Genomic DNA, 11,843 nt, shown 5'->3' on the forward strand with positions numbered 1-11,843 from the left:
AGGCGATAAATATTCGTAATACGCGGCATCGCTGTGTGGGAAGAAGACGATTTTAACATTTATTTCAGAATGTATGCTCACCAAAATAATATTTTTATTCATATTAAAAAATTCAAGTACTTTGAAAAAATTCAGGTTCATGTGTGTAAAATATATATACCTCGTAATATCAAAACTACTTTTTTACATTGCCAAGTCTGCGGCAGCTATAAATAGCAGCCGTAGCCACGACTGTACGGCGCCTATCTGACAAAACGTGCTTATCTAACAAAACTCTTTTTACCAATAGCCTAGGGAGTCACTTAGCCAGCCAGTGCACTTCTCTGCCATATGTATCACTGCAACTACATGGTGGTATTATGCCATCGGAGTTAGCCGATAATGATCGATAAAGCATACGGTACTTTTCGCTTTGTGACAAAGTGAACCAGGTAAGTATATATACATGCTATAAGTTTAATATTATGCATGGATGGACCTTAATTTAACTCGACTCGCCAGCGTCAACATGCAGAATCGATAATTTTGAAATTGTGTCATTTTGGTACCCCGCGATAGTGAGCCCTCTAGTGACAGCATTAGTGTTGGTGTTTGATTCAGCCTGTTTCCGTTTTATCTTGCACTTGTCTCAGTGCATCCTGTCTCTTACATTAATAAGCAGAAGATAAGTGAAGCATGTAGTGTCTCAACTACAGTGAGCGAGCCTGGCGGCTGATACTAGAGCAACCATAATGAGAGAAGTTCACAGAACAAATTACTCCAAGAGAGTTTATAGCCACAGTAACACTAAATTTTGAGTATTTTTTCCAACAAATTTGTTTGGTGCATTCAACTCTATATTCCCATTTAACTCTCTTAAGTGTGATTAATGACCAAGTTTTTTCACCTCGCTGCATGGTCATTATTATTCACTCAGTGTGACAGTTTTCATATTGGGTACCGTAGTGCATTTCACCCAATGCTGTTTCATAAATGACAAGCACTACGAAATCTTACCTTTTGAAACATTATTGTGTTTATCCTCAAACTGTTAACTTGAGTGTTATCTTGGAGGGGGGGATCAAGTTGCCAAATTTTGACCCCATGTTAAGTGCATAAAAATAAGACTGTTATCACTGTAACCCGACCGACGTCGTATTTGGAATGTGATTATGGCTAAATATTGATCATTTGAAACTTCAAAACCCTGAATTTCAATTTTGATGTGTTTAGAAACTGTTTATAAACTGTATATATTTTGTGATAATTAGTTAAGTTAATCCATGGACGACTCAACAATATTTCAACGCGTGTGGTGCTTACCTACCAGACACATGGGCTGTCTCTGTGTGTTGTTTTCAGCACCTTTTATCATACAGCTTGGCTACCTTTGCCAAGTTTGTATCCCGAAATAGCTTCCACCTAAAAAAAATATCCAAAATGGGATGGCAGCATCACCTAACTTAATATGCAGTTATATGACTTGTAAATTGCTATCACTGATAGCAATCAGTACTGATAGTATCAATACCGAGTGAAGTGAGTACAATGAACAGCATGTCATTAAATATCCGAAAACTGAAGTCGTCTGAAAACTGTCACACTGAGTGTACAATGAATATTATTGTTGAAAATGGAATTTATAGTCTGGACTTTGAATTCTTTTGTATACAATAACAATGGCTTTTTCTGATGTCAAGACTAAAACAATTCGAGATTCCAAAGACTGCAGGGCATTCCACCATTCTATGTGGAATAGAATTGGAATTTGGAGTTGACACACAAAACAGTACCACTGGGAAAATATTAAAAGAAATTGTGTTACTTCAGCTTTTAAAAAACCAGTACAAGTGAAGTAAGAATAGAGGAATCGTTCCCACATTCTTCTTCCCCAACCAGGATATCAAACAGTTCACATCTAATGACGTGTCAATGAATGGCCACCAGCTCTTGCTGAATGCTTTTTTCCTGTTGTATTTTTGTCTATGTAATATCTATATTAAAGCTATCGTGTGACACCAAGTATGGCTCAGCATTCTCCCCATAGCAATAAAAGAATATCAGCCCATTCATGTACTCTAATTTTGGGAAAATAAATGAAATTCATTAATATAAAAATTAATCATATTGTAATGAAAATTAGCCAATGCCTGATAACTACTTCCAAGAGAAAGATTCTTGGCACGGTCCCTCCACTGTGTGCTAGGTAATGGAGTCTTAAGTACGCAGTGTTGTATCAGACTAATACCTTAGTTACTTGATAATACCTTGGCAACAGTTGGTATATACATAGACAGTAAGCTTACAAGCAGTGGACAGGGAGCCAGCTTACATTTGTTTCTAAATCCCTCTTTCTCCCAGACAGTATCATTTCCCCATCTACCAAGTCAGAAAAAAGTGGTATTGAGCCAAAACCATATGTATTTTCACTCACTTGGCTTGGTATGTAGAAGTCATAGTTTACAGTATCTCTGTCTTCAGGGACCGTCATATTTTCAAGTCTTCATTAAAATACACTATATGGGACATGTTTTGCGTTACTAGCTTTAACCAACTTGACCTGATGGTGAAATATGAACTTTGCAGGAAATTTAACTATACATTCCTGAGCCAAAGATAGTGTAGATAGGACAAGAATTTTTAAATATATTTTGATGAAATTTTTCCAAACTTAGCCATGGCATTACCACTTACATTGACTTTACTATTTTATTTTATATCTCAACAAAGTTTGATACAACTGCCAGGCAGCTGTTTTTTAAGAAAAAATTTCCCATGTTACAGATCAATAAATGTGGCTGCTGCATTGTACATTGGCACATTAATTTATAAGAAAACACATTGTAATGTTCGAAAAGTGAGAAATCGAGCGAATTGTTTTCTTTATTTCGCCTCTGCAATTTTCTCTGAATGTTAAGCCAAAAACTTCAGTTCTGATTGTTATTCCGATTTAGTCTGGTCCCCTGCCCATTTCTACTGCTTGCTGTGCTGCTCACAAAAATAGGGTTAGGTATGGGCTACTTTAGGGTAGCAAATTACGTCCGAATTTTGACTGAAATGAACACAGTCACCTGACAAGATCATGTGATCAGCATATGTGTATAGTGACATGCTTGGATTTGAAATTAGACAAAACATTTAAACTTGAAGTTATTTGGATGTCTTCACTTTTAAGCCTCTGACTTTGTACCTCTATGATGGCATTTACTGGTGAAATGAGGATTATGGTATATGGTTTTTTCTAAGACATGACAGACTATCCCTCTTTTCCAATCTACGGCATTGATTCTGACATGAGTTTTTTTTCATTCAATTTTCACATAGGATTCTAGGTTTGGGAAACCAAGGAGGTAAAATTACTCCATGTGCAAATGGCATCTAATGTTGGAGATAACTCAAGGTTGGAAATAAATTCAATGCAGTCATTGAGGTTGTACTCTCACTCAATGACAGCCATGCTTACAATACCTGACTACATTACTGAACAGTGCAGCCAGCGGTAGAAACGGGACAGGAGACCAAGATTAACTCTGAATATACATTTCAAAATATTTCAAAAGAAATAAGGTTGGATCTGAATCCAAACTTTGGTTTGATAATCTTCATACATGTCCCTTTGTAGTTGTCAAGCTATAGTTTATGAGGTGAAATCATCAAAACACCAGAGAATTATGGAAATGTGAATCCTTACATCAATGTCACAATCCTTGAATGTAGATCTAATCTTTGCTTGAACGGGAATTTACAAGACCGTGGGCACACAATAGGAAGATTACTGATGACCCAGCCATTTGCGTACCAGATGGAATTCAGTTTTTGAATTGTCATAGCATTGCTTTGACTGTATGAGAAATCCTGATGGGCACTTTCGGGACATATGCAAATAGTCGTAAAGGGAACACATTTTGAAACATATGTGTTTTCCGACAAGAAACGGAACATTTTTTCAGTTAATTTTTGACTCAAGATAGTCGCTACATATTCACAGACATCATATGTAAGACTCAATGACAATGAATGCCTGAAAAATGGGAAAGTCATGAGATTCTTGGACAAAACATGCCACCTCCAATCAGTAGCGTGGCTTTTTTACATTTGCATAGATTTATGATAATCCGGCTTTTATAGGGGAAGTTCCTGTTTAAAAGCTTTTATGTATCCTACACATTTGTCACTGTAGATTACTTTATTTTTGCTCAGAATTTATTAACAACAAACCATTAAAGGTATACTGTCACCTGTTCCAATTTTGCCACAGTTACCATGGAAAGAAAAAATCTAACCAATCACAGATTTGAAGCAGCTGGCTGCTTTTTAAAAGCAGTGCCCTCACAGGGGCATTTTGAATACTAAGGAATACCCCTTTGACCATATATGAGCCTATTTAGATTACAGGTGACTGTATACTTTTAAAGTAATATGCGCCTCGAAAGTGAAAGACTTAAACTTTTGCTCAAACTTTCCTCAATGAAACTTTCGACCATTCTCCTACCAAAGCAAGAAGAAAAATCACGGGTCACCATGCAAACTTTGGAACTAGAGATACAAATTACTTGAAATTCCCCGATATTTGAAATTCAAAATGGCCGCCATCCCTGTGTTAACTCTATGGGAAAAAAATAAAATTTTCAATTTTCAAAAAAACTAAGACGGTGAAAACTTTTTTTTTACCAAGAGCTTTAAAATGAGCCCCCACAAGTGGTAGCTCAGAAGAGAATTGATAAAATTTGAAGGCCTGAATTTCTGTCCCCGATGCGCGTTCTACCTTAAGTTAAACCAGAAATTGCTCAATTTAAATAATTGTACAAAATGCCTGAAAAACACATTTTACAAAGTGCACTAAAAGAGCAACTCTGTAGTACTACAAAGTTGATAAAACATACCACTCAATAACAACCCCACAACAGTATGGCAAAAGATTTGAAAATTACATTGTGGGCTTGTGACCCCTTGACAAATTACTAGGGGTGCCAACATGTCAACAGAGGGGAATCCCCCATCCCCCTGTGTGGATGAAACACTGATGTCAAAGTTGCTGTTCGATGTGCCTTTAAATAGCGATTTTCTGACAATACTTCACATTGATGTGTAAATGTTAGTTACAGACTTAAATGATGTGGTTAAATAATTTAACATTTTGCACGTAGTTTGTGTGACCTAAATGTGCACAATGTCAACTGTTAATGTAAGGTTATCGTCATTCTTTTGGACCCAAAATCATCCTCCAACATTAGCGTTGGTCTCTAAATTGAATTGGAAAGCCTGTTGTTTGAGGGCGCTCGGGGGGGGGGGGGGGGGGCGTCCACAAAAGCTGTATCAGGGCTGTAAAGGTTTATCATATGCCTTATACTGCCTAGATAACAGTAGAATTAATATTTTACATAGTCTGTAGTATTTTGGAATGCAAATATCGCTTATTCAGTTGCCGCTTTGAAGTAATAAATCACAAAGCTCAGAGCCGTATTCCCAAGCTCTTGTGGATTTACATTAATATGCCACCATTTGTTTACATTCTGTTGCTCTTGAAATGGGCACTCCAGCCGGGCTAAAGACAATTCATGATAGATTGATGCTGACAGTTCTGACATTCACCAGATCAAATCATCAGTATCCTACTTCAAAATACAGTTTTGTATGGTGTACAATGTAGTCAACAACTGTTGAATCTGCTACACAGAAAACACTGTTGAAAACGATAGCATAAAAAGTATAGATCAGGATTTTGGACACGTTCATGTTCATCTAGGCATATGATAATATATTTCTGAACATTTGGTCGGAGCTGCAGTTTCTCGTTTGACTCCCTAGAAGATGGTTTAATGTCAGGTTTGTCTACACAGCTGTTGTGTGTACAATCCACAAGATTATTTTTGGGAATTCAATCATCGCTGAACTTGAATTCAATAACAATAATATTGCCTATTACTCATGTATAGACTATGTTTACATCCTAAGTAAAATCAATCCACATGCCAAACGGAGTAGAAAAGGAATACAGAGTTGATAAAAATTGAGGAAAAATTCTAAGGAGGACAGATTCTTGAAGGAAAAGAATTCATTTTTTTGCTCACATTTGGTGTACCAATGTGAGGTTATCGTATAAGCTGAATCAGTTCATTTGCATCTGATTTGCATGTCTGTATGTCTTTATATTTGTTGGTATGTGCGGCTGTATGTCCCATACCGCCAAAGCTACCATCTCAGTATTTGGTGTACAGGTAGATGCAGGGGTTGAGATGTGAATTTGTTCAAATGAACATTTCAGTGTCAAAAATGTGCAAATGAGGTAAGAAAAAGTGAAATCCTGCAAATGTGCAGGAGTGATGACAGTGAGAAACAGGCAAACTCCACTGATCTTGACTCATTTTCTGTCATTGTTTATGAAATATTACATATTAACAGACCAGCTGCAACCATAGACAGTAGATGGGGGAAGACTGTTTATACTAGACTAAGAGGGGCTTGTTTCTGCTATGCATGTTGCTAAAGTTGACCTCCAGTACCTAAAGTTAGACCTTAATTACTTTTGTCATTCTTGTTTTTCTGGTTTAAACATATCTTGTTGTTTTTCTGGTTGTACTGTGCAGAAATCATTGCCATAACATCAACGTAGAATTTTTGTCCACTGAACAGATAGAAACAACATTTATTGTTGATCATTGGTAACCCATACTGGTATATACCAATTCTGATCAAATTTGAGCGACACCGAATAATTGTGGTATTTTTATTAAAAACACAATAACTATGCTGCAATTGGTAATCTTTCAAAAACATTTTTTTGAACAAAGGTTGTGAAAAATTACCAATGTATGTTATCTTCAAGTAATTCAACCCATTGTAACTCCTACTTGGAATTGGAGATTTCATGACATACATAGTCATATCCACAATGGATATTGTTATGTTTTCTATTAAAAATGTGCAACATTTGCAATGGCTTCATAGATGCTGTTGCTTTAGTATGAAATTTTTATGGTCTCAGTAATACCTGCAAATGTAACTATAACATTTAATTTGTAATTTGATGACTTTGATTTTTTTTATTGCTTTCAGCTATGTACAAAAATGGAAATCAAAGACAACAGCAGCGAGTCAACTAACATCAAACATCACATCAGGCAATCAAGTTTCCCAACCTGCTTTAATTGGACAGAGGGTAACACATCTAGATACTGCAAGATTCATTTTCTTCTGAACTTCAGTGATCTGAACATTGATCTATCTTTGATTTCTCTGTTTTACAATAAGAATGCAACAAATGTGTCATAATTTACTATGTATCAATAATTTTCTCATGAAAATACAAAATGAACTGGTGAAATTAAAATTTTCATCAGTGTATTGAAACCAGCATACAAAGTAAGACTCAATCATTTGATAAGATCATGCTAACTGCCGTTAGTGCATGTTCGCCAGCATTGTATGAATCACTATCAGCTACTTTTGGCCTTCACTTTGGCTGTAAATCCAAAACTTCGCACTACTTTCATTTAGAACATAATCCTATGTTCTACAAGAACACGCTGACAAACAATAAGATCATCAATACAGCAACCAAATCATTTCAAAAACCCCTTTCCTTATTTCCTTCATCTCTCTAGCTGCCATCTCTGATATAAATGGGGTTTACTGAACAATCTGTGTGGGTATGTGATTTATATTTCGCAGGACTTCAGGCTGGGGTCTGGCATCAAAGCAATATATGTGTGAGCCAGACTGAAAATGGTACACAATTTTGAAAATGTGTGTTGACAGAGTGGCCACACAACTGTTTGAGATTATGACAGAATACAGTGTGATTTTATTTCACAAACAAAATCCCTATTCCCATGAAAAGTACAATGCTAAGTCTTTGGCAAAACCTACCCTTTCACAACTGACAATATTTTTGATACGGATCTACCACAATACATAGAAAAGTTGTGTGAATGGTGCAGCGGGAGAGTGTACAGCAAGACTGTGCAGCGTTCAACAAAGTATGATGTACGTAATCATGGACGCATCGGGGGTTGCCAAGAAATACAATTTTAACTGATGGCGCGCTGGCCACTGATTGGCTAATGATAGGGAAAAATATTATGGTATAGAATCGCCAATTTTGGAAATGACCCGGGCTGGTATGGGTTGGCCTGTAGCCCAGCGGTACTGATGGCGGTGACCCTGGACCTGAACGCGTTTGATAGACACCACAAGCACCGCTGCGATATTACAGCTAACAATTACCATAAGGTTCAAAAAATTGTCACATCTAGTGTGGGTCTTTCAAAAGATTGTTAAAGTTACAATTATGTCCTCATCGTGTCCAGTAGCTTTACTTTGTGTCACTTATATTAATCTTGATTGGGACAAGGACCTACGAAGTGATATTGATAATGGGTCAGAAGAAATCATGTGGAGCTATTTTCTAATTTCGATTAGCTGTTAATATGTTACTTAACTATAATTTCGTCATTGCAGTCGCAATTATATTAAGGAAAACCAACACCAAATTTAGTATTTCACCCAATTCGTAATTCCCATTTGCATTATTGATTACAAATAAGTTTGGCCGCAAATGATACTGCGCTGAATGTGTCATTCTTAATTCAGAAATAGAATGCTAACAGAGCAAACTCAAGATCAAAATTTGATCCAATTTTAATGTAAATGGTCAAGTAAACCGATGAAATCATGAAATGTTCTCATATTTTGACTTTCATTCTCTGATTTCAGGGTGAAAAAATGGTTGGCCAAATAATGATGACTACTTATTTCTAACTTCAAATTTCATTTCTAAATGTAGACTTTGGCATGTACTTCGCACTTCAAAATTTCCAACTTGTCACTTCAAAGTTTCCGACTTCTCACTTCAAAATTGTGTTTCTAAAAGTAGACCAATATAATCATTTCCCACTTCAAAATTTAGCCATCCTATTATTCCTTTCACCACATGACACTGAGACAAGATGTGGCCAATGGACATAATTACCATAACACAGTAGGTCTTTCTCACAATATTTTTTGATACAGATCTATGATAAAACAAGTTATCATTGATGACACAGTCCCCACTTTTTAATGGATATTGTAAATACAAGTCCTGAGAGAGGATAGAGACCTCCTCATTAACTATGACTGTAATTAAAATACTTCGATACAGATGGGGCTTAATCATTAATGGCCGAGAATGAGCTCAATGGTGATGAAAACATAAAACAAGTGGAGAGGCTGCCATCCTCTCCACAAAAGGTCCTTAAATGAGTCAATTACTAATTAATTGACAGGATGTCGCCAAACAGTTTTGCATCCTATCATAATACTGACAGATTATCACTGATGCCATATTTCATATATAAAGTTTGATGCAGTGCTTCTGGACATTCACCCTAACAACAAATATTCATCCGCTATTAAATTGTCATTGGATTGTATTTACAACACTACTTGTATGAGATCAATATCTGTACAAAGTTTCATCAAATTTGATTCAAAGTTCATTGCATATGTAATTAACCCCTTGACTACCAAGGCCAATGTATTCTTATACCGTGTACCAGGCCCCTTATGTAAATACACCCGTGGCCACTTTAGTGTTGATTAAGCCTGTCTGCAGCAAGCAGAAATTCTGTTTGTATAAACGAAACAAAGTGGTGATCGGTGTAATAAATGTAAGGTTCACTATCGGCACCCCACTGTTACGATTGAGATAACGTTCTACTAAAATGTCTCGCCTGCCCAATTCAAATCGATCACAACACTGCACTGTAGACATGCTGTAAGTCTGCACTCCGACGATGAACATCAATAACAACGGTCGATAATATCATAGGGGCAAATACTTCAGTGAGGACGTAGCAAGCTTGATTGTTCAAAATATAAGAGATTGTGGTGGAAATCCGGCACCTAGCGAGGTACCACGAGGAGTTTACAAAGAAACAAGCAAGCGTTTTAAGATAAGCGTGGAGGGAGCCAGAAAAGTTTGGAAGAGATATACATGTATCAGGACAAGTTCCCTTCAACCGGGATGAGAAAAGTGTCGTTCATGGTTACACACATGTGAATACATGTACATGTAAAATGCTACCCCGACTGTACTTTACTTGTTCCCTTTCTCTCGTACCAAGTGAAATTGGAGTACGTTTATTCGCGGTTTGTAGGAAAGAAACATGGCTTAGTGCAACTGAATGTTTATTTCGAAAGTTTTGCAGTCAAGACGGGCAATGTCTGTAATTTAATCGCTAACATTTTCAAAGTGGCATTTTCTCAATTCCCGCGTCTGAACAAAGTCTGAACACGACACTTGTGATACACGCTGTAGTATTGTTTGTATTCATTCACTGCAATATTGAAATCGGCACAAAATGTGTGATGTTCTGTAACACTGACTACATTTGAAACACATGAATTTTAGCAGATACTGAGTACTGATAGGGCAAATGCTGTGGTCAACATCATTTGTATACAGTGTATTTTATAATCACTCCGTAATTTCAGGCTAATCGGCGTGTCCACGGGGTACGATAGTAGGATCATTATCACCACTGATACAGGGTAAAGTAACCGTTTTATCACCCTTCTGCAGACAGAAATTCTGCTTGTACCAGACAGGCTCGATCAACACTTAAGTGGCCACGGGTGTATTGATAAAATCTGGGGTGTGGTCATTGCAACAACATTGCTTAGAGTAAAAATTGAGTAAGTACCAATAAACCATATATTTTCTGAATTTCCCACTTTCTCATACATAAGTTTTGTATTTTCAGGTCACTTGACTGGTCACATGACTCATCATGTGACCAGAATTGGCAGAGAAAATGCCGGGAAAGAATATTTGAAGCATCAAGACGTGTTTTGAATCCATAAAATGACTCAAATTTGAATACAGTTGCAATTTTCATGGCATTGAATTTACATATATGTAATAATAACTACCCTTTACTTTATTTAAAGGTGTACCTTCTTAAGAATTTTCTCATAAAAGGCAGAGTAAATGAACCACAAACATCAGCATCTGACATAATTCTATATTTGAAAATCAACACATTTTACTTGTAAATACCTTCTTTATGTCGTCCTTGCAGAAACCTGCATCTAAAAGGGTTATTATTTATCAAAAAATAATTGACAATATTTAAAATACATTTTAGGGAACAACATATCACGTGACCAATTACATGACCAGTCATGTGGCCAGTCATATTGACAGTATGGCTACTATAAAATTTCACTGGGTTATAGTAAAAAATTATATTTCCTCCAGTTTCATTAACAGAATATTGCTGTTAATAGAACATATTTACATATTAATCATTTGTTTTCAATAAATAAACATTTCATTTTATAAAAAAAAACAAAAAAAACCATAAAAATCTTGCAAAGAATGACATCAACCAGCTTCTGAAAACTGTAAACAATCAGCGGGACGCTTCTCTGATCAGCTTGACCATTTTAGGGTCGAGGTCATGGGTCACGACCTGTGCTTCCGGACTTTGGCCGTACTCGGACGTACGGGGGCGCAATCACATTCAGGCCAGGTCGGAATACATTTATCTTAGTCGCGCTGTGTGCCGATGCCGAAATTACGGGATTTTTAGGGACAAACACAAAGCAAATACGCCTATTTCCGGCACTAAAGGTATATGGTAATTCAAAATGGCGCCGGATATATCCAGTGTTCAAGGTAGTCAAGGGGTTAAAATACACATATATCTAATAGCATTCCATATCAAAAAGCCATTCATTGAACATTTCAGAATCATCTTCATTTAGCAGAAACACATTTCGATGCAATTCATATTTAACTTGATGATAGTGAAGAAATGTTCGCATGATTCTTGTATTATACAAGCAGGGTTTTACATCACTTTTTACTTTTGAGAGTC

Source organism: Ptychodera flava, chromosome 5 (assembly GCF_041260155.1).
Source record: "Ptychodera flava strain L36383 chromosome 5, AS_Pfla_20210202, whole genome shotgun sequence".
NCBI lineage: Eukaryota > Metazoa > Hemichordata > Enteropneusta > Ptychoderidae > Ptychodera > Ptychodera flava.